Raw genomic sequence first — 16,113 nt, 5'->3', positions numbered from 1 at the left:
GGTGGTTCACATTTTATTCATGCTGCTTTCCGTAAGATGCTTGCTAAGTACGATGTCAATCATAGAATCGCATCTCCTTATCATCCACAGTCTAGTGGTCAAGTAGAGTTGAGCAATAGAGAGATCAAATTAATTTTGCAAAAGACTGTTAATAGATCTAGAAGGAATTGGTCCAAAAAACTTGATGATGCATTGTGGGCCTATAGAACTACATATAAAAATCCTATGGGTATGTCTCCATATAAGATGGTTTATGGAAAAGCTTGTCATTTACCTCTAGAACTTGAACATAAAGCATATTGGGATATTAAAGAGCTCAACTATGACTTCAAACTTGCCTGTGAGAAGAGGTTGTTTGATATTAGCTCACTTGATGAATGGAGAACCCAAGCCTATGAGAATGCCAAACTATTCAAAGAAAAAGTCAAACGTTGGCATGACAAAAGAATATAAAAGCGTGAGTTTAACGTAGATGATTATGTGTTATTATTCAACTCCCATTTAAGATTTTTTGCAGGAAAACTTCTCTCTAAATGGGAAGGTCCTTACGTTATCGAGGAGGTATATCGTTCCGGTGCCATAAAAATCAACAACTTCGAAGGCACAAGTCCAAGGGTGGTGAACGGTCAAAGAATTAAACATTATATTTTAGGTAATCCTATCAATGTTGAAACTAATATTATTGAAACCGTAACCCCGAAGGAATACATAAGGGACACTTTTCAGAATGTTCCAGACTCCGAAAAGGAATAGGTATGTGGTACGTTAAGTAAACCGACTCCAATACAATTCTAAAGGCATTTTTTATCAGTTTTGGAATATTTAAGAATTTTAGGAAGAAAGAAGTAGTCCAGGAAGGACATGAAGCCTCCACGAGAGTGGGGGGCGTGCCCCCCTGTCTCGTGGACACCTCGTGTGCCTTCCGGACTCCGTTTTCTTGCACATTACGTATTTCGGTCGGTAAAAATTCATTATATAATCTCCCGAAAGTTTTGACCATCGTATCACGCAAATATCCCCTGTTTTCGTTTCGAGCTGTCCCTGTTGCAGATTCAGGGCAAGATGTCTTCTCAAGAGTCAGTCGGGGAGAGTCGGGTATCTCACCCGACACTAGGTCCAGGAGCAAAAAGTGATGCTTATCACTTTGGACCATCAACGGAGGATGAGATGGAGGCTGACTTGAAAAGGATAGATGCCATGGAGGAAGATCAAGAAATCACCTCTCGCCTCCAAGTAGAATTCATGACGGAACTTCACAACTTGGCTATTCCAAATTCGGTCATCCCTTCCAACTTTAGATTCCTTTCTTATGAAAATATGAAAAAGAGCGTCACTTGTTCTCTAGAAGCTATGCGGCATCCTTGGGTAAAGGGAGCTTTGTCCGTTACCGGCAAGCTCCGCAAAGAAATTATGGGCCTCAAGCAGCAAGTCAATAAGCTCGAGGAGGAGAATCGTATCCTGAGGGGCATTATTTCCAAGAAGATCATAACACCCACCATGAAGAAGGAGACATAATCACATGGGTATGGGCACTCCTCTTGGCAACTGCCAAGCTTGGGGGAGGTGCCCCGGTATTGTATCACCATCACACTCCTATCTTTACCGTTTTATTTAGTTCGATCCTTTTAGTAGTATCTTGATTTAGTAGATTGAAGTTTTGATATCAAGTAGTTTTGAGTTTGCTTTGTGATCTCTTGTGTGTAATCGAGTCCATGAGCTTTCTATAATAAAAATTAGTGTTGAGTCAAGAGCTTTGCTTTCTTGCTTTGATCTTGAGAAAAAATTGAAAGAATAAAAAAAATAAAAGAGTTCCTATGGATCTTATGGATAGTGATAACTTCACACATAGAAAGTATGAGGCATAAAAGTTGTTGGGAGTTGATAAACATAGTTTTGGTCATTGTTGCAATTAATAGGAAGTAATAAGGAAAGAGAGGTTTCACATATAAATACACTATCTTGGACATCTTTTATAATTGTGAGCACTCATTAAGTATGACATGCTAAAAGAGTTGACGTTGGACAAGGAAGACGACGTAATGGTTTATGTTTTATCACATCTCAGTTAAAGTATATTGTCATTGACCTTCCGAACATGTTGAGCTTGCCTTTCCCCCTCATGCTAGCCAAATTCCTAGCACTAAGTAGAGATACTACTTGTGCTTCCAAATATCCTTAAACCCAGTTTTTCCATGAGAGTCCACCATATCTACCTATGGATTGAGTAAGATCCTTCAAGTAAGTTGTCATCGGTGCAAGCAATAAAAATTGCTCTCAAAATATGCATGACTTATTAGTGCGGAGAAAATAAGCTTTATACGATCTTGTTATGGAAGCAATAAAAGCGACGGACTACATAATAAAGGTCCATACACAAGTGGCAATATAAAGTGACATTCTTTCGTACTAAGATTTTGTGTATTCAACCCTAAAAGCGCATGACAACCTCTGCTTCCCTCTGCGAAGGGCCTATATTTTACTTTATGTTTCTACTTTATGCTTGAGTCAAGGTGACCTTCACCTTTCCCTTTTTCATTTTATATTTTGGCAAGCTCCTCATGTTTGAAAGGTCATGATACATATATCCAATTGGATGTTCGTTAGCATGGACTATTATTGTTGACATCACCTAAAGGTGAATACATTGGGAGGCAACACAATAAGCCCCTATCTTTCTCGGTGTCTGGCTGAAACTCCATAACCACAAGTATTGCGTGAGTGTTAGCAATTGTAGAAGATTATATGGTAGTTGAGTATGTGGACTTGCTAAAAAGCCCTATTCTTAACTCTTTGTGATGTTACGATAAATTGCAATTGCTTCAATGAGTGAGATTATAGTTTGTTAGCTTCAATGAAGTTTCTGAACCATGCTTGACATTGTGAATTGATTGTTACTTGAGCATAAGAATTCATATGACAAAATCTATATATGTTGCTGTTATAAGAATGATCATGATGCCCTCATGTCCGTATTTTATTTTTATCGACACCTCTATCTCTAAACATGTGGACATATTTTTCGATTTCGGCTTCCGCTTGAGGACAAGCGAGGTCTAAGCTCGGGGGAGTTGATACGTCCATTTTGCATCATGCTTTTATATCAATATTTAGTGCATTATGGGCTGTTATTACACATTATATATCAATACTTATGGCTATTCTCTCTTATTTTGTAATGTTTACCATGAAGAGGGGGAATGCCGGCAGCTGGAATTCTGGCTGAAAAGGGAGCAAACATTGGAAACCAATTCTGCACTGCTCCAAAAGACCTGAGACTCCACAAAACTTATTTTTGGAATTAATAAGAATTATTTTGCGGAAGAAACACCTTAGGGGGGCCACACCCTTTCCAGGAGGGTGGGGGGCGCGCCCACCCCTACTGGGCGCGCCCCCTGTCTCTTGGGCCCCCTGGTGGACCCCCGGTGTCCATCTTCTGCTATATGAAGGGTTTTATCCTGGAAAAAATCATGGGCAAGCTTACGAGACGAAACTCCGCTGCCATGAGGCGGAACCTTGGCGAAACCAATCTAGAGCTCCGACAGAGCTGTTCTGCCGGGGACACTTCCCTCCGGGAGGGGGAAATCATCACCATCGTCATCACCAACGATCCTCTCATCGGTAGGGGGTCAATCTCCATCGACATCTGTACCAGCACCATCTCCTCTCAAACCCTAGTTCATCTCTTGTATCCAAAACCACAAATTGGTACCTGTGGATTGCTAGTAGTGTTTATTACTCCTTGTAGTTGATACTTATTGGTTTACTTGGTGGAAGATCATATGTTCAGATCCTTAATGCATATTATTACACCTCTGATTATGAACATGAATATGCTTTCTGAGTAGTTACGTTTTTTCCTGAGGACATGGGTGAAGTCTTGCTATTAGTAGTCATGTGAATTTGGTATTCGTTCGATATTTTGATAAGATGTATGTTGTCTTTCCTCTAGTGGTGTTATGTGAACGTCGACTACATGACACTTCACCATTATTTGGGCCTAGAGGAAGGCATTGGGAAGTAATAAGTAGATGATGGGTTGCTAGAGTGACAGAAGCTTAAACCCTAGTTTATACGTTGCTTCGTTAGGGGCTGATTTGGATCCATATGTCTCGTGCTATGGTTAGGTTTACCTTAATACTTTTGTTGTAGTTGCAGATGCTTGCAATAGGGGTTAATCATAAGTGGGATGCTTGTCCAAGTAAGGGCAGTACCCAAGCACCGGTCCACCCACATATCAAATTATCAAAGTAATGAACGCGAATCATATGAGTGTGATGAAACTAGCTTGACGATAATTCCCATGTGTCCTCGGGAGCGCTTTTCTCATTATAAGAAATTGTCCCGGCTTATCCTTTGCTACAAAAAGGACTAGGCCACCTTGCTGCACCTTATTTACTTTTATTGCTTATTACTCTTTACAATTTATCTTATCACAAAACTATCTATTGCCTACAATTTCAGTGCTTGAAGAGAAAACCTTACTGAAAACTGCTTATCATTTCCTTCTGCTTGTCACACCCTAGCTAGTTCATGCATTAGAGTGTTGCATCATGTTTATTCTTTTATCAGAAACTTGAAATGGGGATGACAGAACCCCCAGCCCCCTCTGAAACCACTAGGGTTTACTAAAAATAATTTCAATGAACCTGAAATGCCCTTCTAAAATGTCCATCATTTTTGTTTAGGTTCAGAACCTCTACCAAAAGTGATGCACAGTTTTCTAGATCATCCTAAGGTCTTTGAATTAACTCATAAGTATTTGAGTTTGGGCATTTAAATTATATAAAATATTTTGAATGCTCAAATATTCCCAAACTAAAATGTTCCGTGCTGGAAATATTCCAAGTAAGGACCAGGTGCAGTTTGGTGATTTTAGGAGTTGTCTAAGTATTTTTAATAAGTCCACGAACTTACAGAATAATAATAAAAACAGGGAAATAGGAAATACTTACCTGGCGCCTACTAACCGGCCCACCTGCCGGCCCAGCCTAGCTGCCGCGCCAGCGAGCTGCTTGGCTCGGCCAGGCAGGCAGGCAGGTGCTTGGCGGCGAGTACCGCATGGGTGCCACGCACCTGGTCGCCGCCTCGCCGCTCCCCTCGTCTAGCTGATGACGGGGATCGCTTCCCCTCTCTCCCTCGAACCCCCCAGACATCTCCTCTCCTCCCCAGCTCCTCTCCCTCGCGCTCCCCAGCCATGGCCGACGCCACCGCCGCCGCACCTTCGTCGTAGACGTGCTCTCCGTCAACCTCGCGCCGCACCATCGTGTCCAGGAGCTCCACCACCCTCCTCTCCTTCGAGCAAGCCGAGCCCCGAGCGCTCGCGTGCCCCGAAGCCACCGCGCTGACCTCGACCGAACCGCCATCGCCGGAGATCCCCTTCGCTGTCGCCGTCGCACCAGCTCGTCCCCGACCTCGTCGTCTACTCCCTCGGGATCACCGTGAGCCTAGCTACCTCTCCCCCCTTTCCTTTTCCACTCTCGAGCCCCGTAGCGACTGCACGAAGATCACCCGCACGCACCGCCGCGGAGATCATCGCCGACGTGCTCCCGGCCATCCTCCGGTCACCTCTCGCTGTCCATCGCACTCACCACGTCGCTTAGGGTCTAACCATACACTCCCCGCACCTCACCGCACACCCTAGACCCGAGTTCGCCTCCACCCGAACTCCGGTGGCCGCCTAGGTCGTCGCCGGCGCCGATTCCGGCCACCCTGACCCCAACTAACTCCACCAAGAGCCGCGGTTTGTCCCCAGCTCCGCTTAGATGCCTTCTGCGACCCATTTGGTGGCCGAAACGGCCAAAATCACTTCCGCCGCCGCGTCGGGCTCGCCGGCGGCTAAACGCCGGTGCAGCCGACTTGACTTTGACCACGGGTGGGCCCTGGTTGACTCTGTTGAGTCAATGACAAGTGGGGCCCCCTCTGCTAATTAGCCCAGATTAGTTTAAACTAATTTTAGTTAGTTAATTAAACTCCTGACATGCGGGACCCACTGGTCAGTTTGACCTGGACCCGTCTGTTGACTTGCTGAGGTCAGCATGACTTCATGCTGATGCAGTAATCCTTTTCTGGAATTAAAATAAATCTAAAATGATTTATAAATTTCAGAAAATGTTCTAAACTTCAAAAATTCATAGTAATTCAACCATAGCTCCAAATGCAAAGTTTTATATATGAAAAATGATCAGAAAAATCCAATCTATCCATCTGTACTGGTTCCATGCATGTTTAAACAAGCTAACCTACTGTTTATTGCAGAACAGGTTAAAGCACTTATAAGGGCCATGTATGAGTTTGGAACTTGAATCTTTGATTCAAAATGGTTCAAACCCATCTGGTTTTAGTTGCATTAGTCCAACACACTCATATTGCCATGTTTCATGCATGCATCATATTGTTGCATATTGTTTGGTAATGTTGTGTATCGGTGCTCTTTGCGGCAGGTTCTGCCTCCGAGGAGTACCACGATTACCCTAACGAAGAGCAATATCAGTGCATCGACCCATCAGGCAAGCAACCAACCATTTGATCATATCGATACAATCCCATGTTCTCGCTTCTGCTCTCTTTTACTGCATTAAGACAACGCGTTTCAAACTGCTGTGTGCTACGGTAGTTGAACCCATTTCCTCTGCATTACCTGTCATTGCCAAAGTAACTAGATGAAACCCACTAGCATGTGTAGGAGTTGTTTGAGCCATATGTATGTGTTGTTCCTACCTTGCTATGCCTGCTATGCTTAGAGTCGTGTCAGGTCTGGTTCATCTGGGTGATGGGCTAGAGTGAAATGCTTGTGCCGGTAATGAGAGTGATGTGGTGAACACGGTTTGGTAAAGGTATCGATGAAAGGCCATGTAGGAGTACATGGTGGGTTGTTTCATTGAAGCCGACCTTAAGCACTGAGATCTGTATGTGTGATTTAAGATACAGCTACTACCATGCATTGGGCCCTGAAATATGACCCCACTGGACTTCTTATTCACCCTAGTCCTCTGTCCAGGAGTTGCAAGTAGTTTCTGGTGTTTGTAGCCTACTGGAGGCCGTGGACAGCGCTGACCGTAGGGGTGGGCTGTGATGCGGTAGGTACGTGGCCGGGAATACCGGGCACCCTTAGGTTTCACGGAACCCTGTACACATCATTCGGGGCCATATGGGAAACCTCGGCCGGACTCCCTGCGGATGGAACCTGGATAGGCGATAAACCTGGACTAGAGACTTAGGTGTTTAGGTAGATCGTGGTCTACACCCACGTCGGCTTTCGCTTGAAGTCTGCTGAGCACATGTCGTGTGCAGATGCTAAGTGGTGGAAACATGTATGAAGAAGTACACCCCTGCAGGGTTAACATTATCTATTCGAATAGCCGCGTCCGCGGTAAAGGACTACTTGGTTGCCTATACAGTTCATAGACAAGTGAATGGATACTACTAAAAATCTCAAGATAATTGTGAGTGCCGAGGATGGCTCTTCCGTAGGATGACGGAGGTGGATCCTCGGTGGTGTATTGGAGTAGTGAGTAGTGGACTCATGTGCGGAAAACCATTTCAAGTTGGTGTATCATAGGATAGCTTAGCCAAGAGTCAAAGCTGGCTTGCTGCAATAACTCCACCAACCCCTCTTGATAATGTGCATGTATGTAGGATCTGATGTAAGTCTTGTTGAGTACCTTTGTACTCATGTTGCTTTAATTTACATTTTTCAGAAGACGCTGCAACCCCTTCTGATGGGTTCTTCGTAGACGTTGACATCGATGAGTAGACTGAGGCCCAGGTGGTGACCCTGAGCTTGTGAAGGACCACGTAGTATAGCCAGGCTTTCCAAAGCCTCTTTTATTTTACTAGTTGTCTGTACTCAGACAAGTTACTTCCGCTGTTGGCTTGTATGTCTGTATGACTTGAATGCTGGGTCGTGTGACCCGTACTTGTGTGTATGATATGTATGGCTCTCTGAGCCTTAAATAAAGTACTGGTGTCGTAGAGTCATGTTGTGATGCCTTGTTGTATTTGCACATATCGAGCATATTGTGTGTATGATTGAAATGCTTGGTATGTGTGGGATCTGACTATCTAGTTGTTTATTCCTAGTAGCCTCTCTTACCGGGAAATGTCTCCTAGTGTCTCCACTGAGCCTTGGTAGCTTGCTACTGCTTCGGAACACTTAGGCTGGCCGGCATGTGTCCTTCTTCGTTCCTGTGTCTGTCCCTTCGGGGAAATGTCACGCGATGGATGCTGGAGTCCTGTTAGGCCGCTACAGCCCGGTTTACCGGAGTCCTGCTAGCCCAGTGCTACAGCCCGGATTCACTTGCTGCTGACCGACACGTTCGATGCTGGGTCATGGATGCCTGTCCCTGTAAGTCTGTGCCACTTTGGGTTTACGACTAGCCATGTCAGCCCGGGCTCCTTACCATATGGATGCTAGCGACACTATCATATACGTGTGCCAAAAGGTGCAAACGGTCCTAGGCAAAGGTAAGACGACACCCGTGGGAATACCGTGCGTGAGGCCGCAAAGTGATATGAGGTGTTACATGCTAGATCGATGTGGCATCGAGTCGGGGTCCTGACAGCGTTGGCATCAGAGCCGGACTGCCTGTAGGTTCTCCAAGCCAAACTGGTCGATGTTGAGTCTAGAAATTCTTTAGTTATATGTAGGGGAATTGATTGTGGGATGGAACGTAAGGCTCTTTTTACTCCTCTGTCTCATGGCATTCTGATCTGAGTCAGTCTATTCTTCCACCGGGGGTTAAGGACTAGGATCTCTCCTCTCTATCAGGTTCACGTGTTACTAATCAATAGTACCTTATAGGTTTGATGGTTACAAGCCTAGTTCAGTGCTACTACCCCATTATGTTGCTAAGATGGACCCAGAACCTTGATATGATGTTGTTGAGTGTCTATGCAATTCTTTGTCAAATGCCTCAAAATCCTTTTTGAGCATTTACAGCCGTTATGCTGTCCAATTTCTGCTAGGAATCTTAATGTCTTGTGTTATCTTGTTCCAGATGGCGACCCGTCCTCAGAATCAAGTGGTTCGTTTGACTCGATGTCTAGATGTACCCAACCATACTGCTATGTTGGTCAGGATAATGACTGAGGCTGGATACCGTTGGTATCCTGAGTACACGGTCGAAGAGCAATTCCGAGACTTTAATCAAAGTCAATATCTTTGCACTGTCAGGATATTTCCATCTTATCCTGGATCCACCGAGCCCCTCCACTGCTCCTATGGACTCGGGGTTACTATTGAGATGGCTGTGCAGGATGCTGCCTACTCTATGATGACCATCATGCGAGTCAGGACTGGCCTATTTCGGGACTCTGACTTCCGGTATATGCCAGCATCACTTCCAGGAGCACAAGGGTATCTCCAGGCTATCTATGCTGACTCCACTCAGGAGGATTCACGGACCCGCACCACTGCACAGCTGCTTGAAGACAAGGACCGTGAAAATCGGGCCTTGAGGCTAGAGCTTTTCAATACCCGTGCTGATCATTGGGCCACTTTGACTCGGTTTGCACCGGCTGTGCAAGCTGGATATATGGACATGCGAGATCTCTATCCTGTGAGATCTTCTCTGCCAGACGTGATGGATTGGCGTGATGTAGGAGGCATCACCCCACCTCGTGGTCCCCGCAGGCCACCGTTTATTGGTCCAAGACCTCATCCTAGCCCTATGGTCCACAAGCTCCACGGGACCGACTGTTTCCGGATGATCACGTTGAGCTTCCAGGCTATGGAGGTGACTTCTATGAAGACTACTACGGAGTTGTCTGAGTTAGTAGTAGTATCACTAGTATCGTACTAGTTGTATCGTCCACTGTCCTGCGTGACTCGTGGGATATGACTTAGCTTGTACCGCCTTCCGGAGGTGTAGAAAAATAATGTATAGGAGCTCGGAATGCCTCCGATGAGATGTAATCCTATTTCACCGTAGCAGTACTTTGTTTGGTTCTGTACTAAACCTTGTATGGTGTGTATGACGATGGAATAAAAGAAGCAGTTTCTATATCTACCATGTCATACGGATGATCATCTTACATTCCAAGTTATCCGTTACATTCTACATTTCTATGTTAGAATCCTATCATCCTGGACTAAACCATTGTCTTGTTTTCCTAGGATGGTTAACACCCGCACCAACCCTGCTCCCCCAGAGCAGGCCGAAGGCAGCAGAGTTGGGGGAACAAACCTGCCTCCACCTCCCTCTTTGGCCGAAGTTATGCTGGAAGCCGAGAGAAACAAGCGGGAGACCAACCGTTTGTTGGAGCGCATCGAGCAAAACACGGCACACCATCAGATGAATAACTTGGTGTCACTCAGTGATTTCATCAAGTTACATCCACCCACCTTCCACCACTCCGTCGAGCCTCTCAATGCCGATGACTGGCTTCGCAGTATTACTCACAAACTGTGTTCTGCGCTAGTAGCTGAGGCTGATAAGGTCACCTTTGCTGCATATCATCTTGAAGGCCCCGCCAGTCTATGGTGGGAGAACTATGGAGCTATGCGCCCAGCGGGCCATGTCATTACTTGGGCTGAATTCAGCGAGGCTTTCTGTGAACATCACATTCCGGAGGGTCTCATGGACCGTAAACGTGAGGAGTTCTGCAGTTTCACTCAAGGCCGACTCTCTGTGGATGCTTACAGCAGGGAGTTCGGTAACCTTGCATGATATGCAACTGAGGAAGTTTCCACTGATGCCAAGAAGCAAGCAAGGTTCCGCAAGGGACTTAGTCCTGAGCTTCGCCGCGACCTCCGTCTGCATGAGTGCACATCTTTTCAGAAGCTTGTTAATAAAGCCATCAGTGCTGAGTCTGGTCAGACTGATTATGAAGCAACACGCAAGCATGGCCGTGACATGGGTTCCTCATCCGGTGCTGGTCCACAGAAGCGCCGCGTGTGGGTGCCTAACACTGCCCTGCCACCCAGGTTCACACCGAGGCCATCCTTCCAGGCGCCTCGCCCCGCTCAATAGTTTGCACCAACCAAGCCCTATGGTGGTCCAACCAACAGTGCTTCTCCACATACCAGTTCTGTGACTTGCTTTAAGTGTGGGGAATCGGGCCACTATCTGCGCGAGTGCCCCCAGACCAACCCCAACCAATCTGCAAAAGCTGTTGGCCGTGGCAAGCCGATAGGGAAAGCATTCTACACCAAGCCGGCCACTGCTGCACGTGGCCATGTCAACTGTATCTCTGCCGAAGAAGCTCAAGAGGATCCCAACGTCGTTCTTGGTACGCTCCTTGTTAATTTCCACCCGGCATCTGTTCTTTTCGATACTGGAGCATCTCATTCTTTCATATCCGAAAATTATGCTCGCTTGCATAACACCGCATTCTGTGACATGTCGTCCACTATGGAAATTTCTACTCATGGTTCTAGATGGAAAACCTCTAGAGTAAGCCATGGAAATGAAATTCAAGTCGACAGACTTGTTTTTCTCGCATATTTGATAGATCTCAAATCTTCGGATATTAATATCATTTTGGGCATGGACTGGATGTCAGCCCATCATGCTAAAATTGATTGTTTCTCTAGGACTGTCCAACTCACACATCCTTCGGGGAAGATAGTCAATGTCTTGACCCGAGTGGCCAAGCGACAGCTATATTCTCTTAACGCCAGTCCTTTGCCAGACCTTGAGGACGTTCTGGTAGTCCGTGACTTTCTGGATGTCTTCCCAGAAGAATTGCCAGGTGTTCCACCTGACAGAGATGTCGAATTCATGATAGATCTCATCCCAGGAACTGTCCCGATTGCTAGAAGACCCTATAAGATGGCACCACTAGAACTAGCCGAGCTTAAGAAACAACTTGATGAGTCCTTGAAAAAGGGTTTCATCCGACCTAGTTCGTCTCCATGGGCTTGCCCCGTCCTCTTCGTCAAGAAGAAGGATGGTACGGACCGGATGGTTGTAGATTATCGGCCAGTCAACCTGGTCACAATCAAGAACAAGTATCCGCTCCCCAGGATGAACGACCTGTATGATCAGCTCGCTGGATCCTCGGTCTTCTCTAAAATGGATTTGAGGTTGGGCTACCATCAAATCAAAATCAGGAACGGGGACATTCCTAAAACGGCTTTTGTTACTCGCTATGGCCAATACGAGTACACCGTCATGTCCTTCGGTTTAACCAATGCTCCAGCCACTTTTTCTCGGTTAATGAACTCAATCTTCATGGAGTATTTGGATAAATTCGTCGTGGTCTACCTCGATGATATACTCATCTACTCCAAGAACGAGGAAGAACATGCCGAACATCTAAGGCTTGTGTTGATGAAACTTCGAGAGCATCGCCTTTATGCCAAGTTCTCCAAATGCGAATTTTGGTTGCCTGAAGTGACCTATCTAGGGCATGTAATTTCCGGTAAAGGTATTGCTGTTAACCCCGAGCGAGTTCAAGACGTCCTTAATTGGACTCCACCTGAATCGGTCAAGCAAGTTCGGAGTTTCCTTGGCTTAGCGAGCTATTGTCGCCGCTTTGTCGAGAACTTCTCCAAAGTTGCCAAACCTCTAACTGAACTCCTCAAGAAAGATAACAAGTTCGAGTGGACTCCACAATGTGAGCACAGCTTTCAGGAACTGAAAAGACGCCTGACATCTGCTCCCGTATTGGTACTACCAGATTTCTCTAAGGACTTTGTTATTTATTGCGACGCCTCGCGACAAGGACTAGGTTGCATTCTCATGCAGGATCGTCACATAATTGCTTATGCTTCACGGCAATTGCACCCACATGAGGAGAATTATCCTACTCATGATCTAGAGCTTGCAGCTGTAGTCTATGCACTTTAAACCTGGCGACATTACCTCCTCGATAATCGTTGCGAAATCTTCACCGATCACCAAAGTCTGAAGTATATCTTCACCCAACCGGATTTGAATCTCAGGCAAAGACGTTGGGTTGAGTTGATCACAGATTTCGACTTAGGGATAACTTACACCCCAGGAAAGGCCAACGTCATGGCTGATGCACTAAGTCGTAAATCTTATTGTAACAATCTGATGTTACAACAAAGTCAACCGCTTCTCCATGAGGAATTTCGGAAGCTTAACCTTCACATTGTTCCTCAAGGTTTTCTTTCCACCTTGGTGGCGAAACCTACTCTTACAGATCAAATCATCGCTGCCCAAAAGCGAGATAAAGGAATATCTAGGATCAAGGAGAACATTGCTAGCGGAGGTGCTAGATGTTTCTCCACAAATGATCATGGTGTTGTGTATTTTGAGAACCGTTTAGTGGTTCCCAAGAACCAACATCTATGGCAGTTGATCCTTAAGGAGGCTCATGAATCTCCTCTCACCATTCATCCCGGTAGTACTAAGATGTATCAGAACCTACGCCAGAGGTTCTGGTGGACTAGGATGAAGAGAGACATTGCTCAGTTTGTTGCTAGTTGCGATGTCTGTCGTCGTGTAAAAGCAGAGCATCAACGGCCTGCTGGCACCCTTCAACCCTTAGCTATTCCTGAATGGAAATGGGACAAAATTGGTATGGATTTCATTACCGGTATTCCCAGGACCAAGAGAGGGAATAACGCTATCTTCGTCGTTGTCGATCGTCTTTCCAAAGTATCCCATTTCTTACCTGTTCGCGAGAGTATAACCGCTAGTCAATTAGCAGACTTATACATCTCCTGAATAGTGTCTCTCCATGGTGTTCCACTGGAAATTAACTCGGATCGAGGAAGTCTCTTCACCTCTCGATTTTGGGAAAGTTTCCAAAATGCTATGGGAACCCGCCTTTCCTTTAGCACCGCTTTTCACCCTCAATCAAGTGGTCAAGTAGAACATGTCAACCAGATTCTAGAAGACATGCTTCGAGCTTCTGTTATCTCATTCGGAATGGATTGGGAGAAATGCCTTCCATTTGCCGAATTTGCTTATAACAACAGCTATCAATCAAGCTTGGGTAAAGCCCCTTTTGAAGTTCTCTATGGACGAAGGTGTCGAACGCCTCTTAACTGGTCAGAAACCGGGGAAAGACAATTCTTTGGCCCGAACATGATCTAGGAAGCAGAAGAGCAAGTTCGCATTGTTCGTGAAAAGTTGAAAATAGCCCAATCTCGTCAAAAGAGTCAATACGACCGAAAACATAAGGCTATGACCTTTAAGGTTGACGAGAAGGCTTACCTTCGGGTTACTCCTCTGAAGGGAACCCATCGCTTCGGTATCAAGGGCAAATTGGCTCCTCGCTACATTGGACCCTTTCGCATTCTCGCTAAACGAGGAGAAGTTGCCTACCAATTGGAACTACCTCTGCATCTCTCCAGAGTCCATGACGTCTTCCACGTTTCTCAACTCAGGCGTTGCTTCTCGGATCCTATCCGTGGAGTGGACCACGAAACGCTTGATCTTCAAGATAACCTCATGTATCGAGAGTACCCCGTTCATATCCTCGATCAAGCCGAGCGTACCACTCGACGTCATAATATCAAGTTTCTCAAGGTTCAATGGTCGCACCATTCTGAGAAGGAAGCAACTTGGGAAAGGGAGGATCGTCTTCGACTTGAGTACCCCGCCTTCTTTCCGGAGGAACCTAAATCTCGGAACGAGATTCTTTTGAGTGGGGGTGAGTTGTCACACCCTAGCTAGTTCATGCATTAGAGTGTTGCATCATGTTTATTCTTTTATCAGAAACTTGAAATGGGGATGACAGAACCCCCAGCCCCCTCTGAAACCACTAGGGTTTACTAAAAATAATTTCAATGAACCTGAAATGCCCTTCTAAAATGTCCATCATTTTTATTTAGGTTCAGAACCTCTACCAAAAGTGATGCACAGTTTTCTAGGTCATCCTAAGGTCTTTGAATTAACTCATAAGTATTTGAGTTTGGGCATTTAAATTATATAAAATATTATGAATGCTCAAATATTCCCAAACTAAAATGTTCCTTGCTGGAAATATTCCAACTAAGGACCAGGTGCAGTTTGGTGATTTTAGGAGTTGTCTAAGTATTTTTAATAAGTCCACAAACTTACAGAATAATAATAAAAACAGGGAAATAGGAAATACTTACCTGGCGCCTACTAAACGGCCCACCTGTCGGCCCAGCCCAGTTGCCGTGCCAGCGAGCTGCTTGGCTCGGCCAGGCAGGCAGGCAGGTGCTCGGCGGCGAGCACCGCATGGGTGCCACGCACCTGGTCGCCGCCTTGCCGCTCCCCTTGTCCAGCTGATGACGGGGATCACTTCCCCTCTCTCCCCCGAACCCCCCAGACATCTCCTCTCCTCCCCAGCTCCTCTCCCTCGCACTCCCCAGCCATGGCCGATGCCACCGCCGCCGCACCTTCGCCGTAGACGTGCTCTCCGTCAACCTCGCGCCGCGCCACCGTGTCCAGGAGCTCCACCACCCTCCTCCTTCGAGCAAGCCGAGCCCCGAGCGCTTGCGTGCCCCGAAGCCACCGCGCTGACCTCGACCGAACCGCCATCGCCGGAGATCCCCTTCGCCGTCGCCGTCGCACCAGCTCGTCCCCGACCTCGTCGTCTACTCCCTCGGGATCACCGTGAGCCTAGCTACCTCTCCCCCCTTTCCTTTTCCACTCTCGAGCCCCGTAGCGACTGCACGAAGATCACCCGCACGCACCGCAGCGGAGATCGTCGCCGACGTGCTCCCGGCCATCCTCCGGTCACCTCTCGGTGTCCATCGCACTCACCACGTCGCTTAGGGTCTAACCATACACTCCCTGCACCTCACGGCACACCCTAGCCCCGAGTTCGCCTCCACCCGAACTCCGGCGGCCGCCTAGGTCGTCGCCGGCGCCGATTCCAGCCACCCCGACCCCAACTAACTCCACCAAGAGCTGCGGTTTGTCCCCAGCTCCGCTTAGATGCCTTCCGCGACCCATTTGGTGGCCGAAACGGCCAAAATCACTTCCGCCGCCATGTCGGGCTCGCCGGCGGCTAAATGCCGGTGCAGCCGACTTGACTTTGACCACGGGTGGGCCCTGGTTGACTCTGTTGAGTCAATGACAAGTGGGGCCCCCTCTGCTAATTAGCCCAGATTAGTTTAAACTAATTTTAGTTAGTTAATTAAACTCCTGACATGCGGGACCCACTGGTCAGTTTGACCTGGACCGGTCTGTTAACTTGCTGAGGTCAGCATGACTTCATGCTGAC

Source organism: Triticum dicoccoides, chromosome 2B (genome assembly GCF_002162155.2).
Source record: "Triticum dicoccoides isolate Atlit2015 ecotype Zavitan chromosome 2B, WEW_v2.0, whole genome shotgun sequence".
NCBI classification, from domain to species: domain Eukaryota; kingdom Viridiplantae; phylum Streptophyta; class Magnoliopsida; order Poales; family Poaceae; genus Triticum; species Triticum dicoccoides.
The sequence above is the reverse complement of the archived record's forward strand: the minus strand, read 5'-3'. Positions refer to the sequence as shown.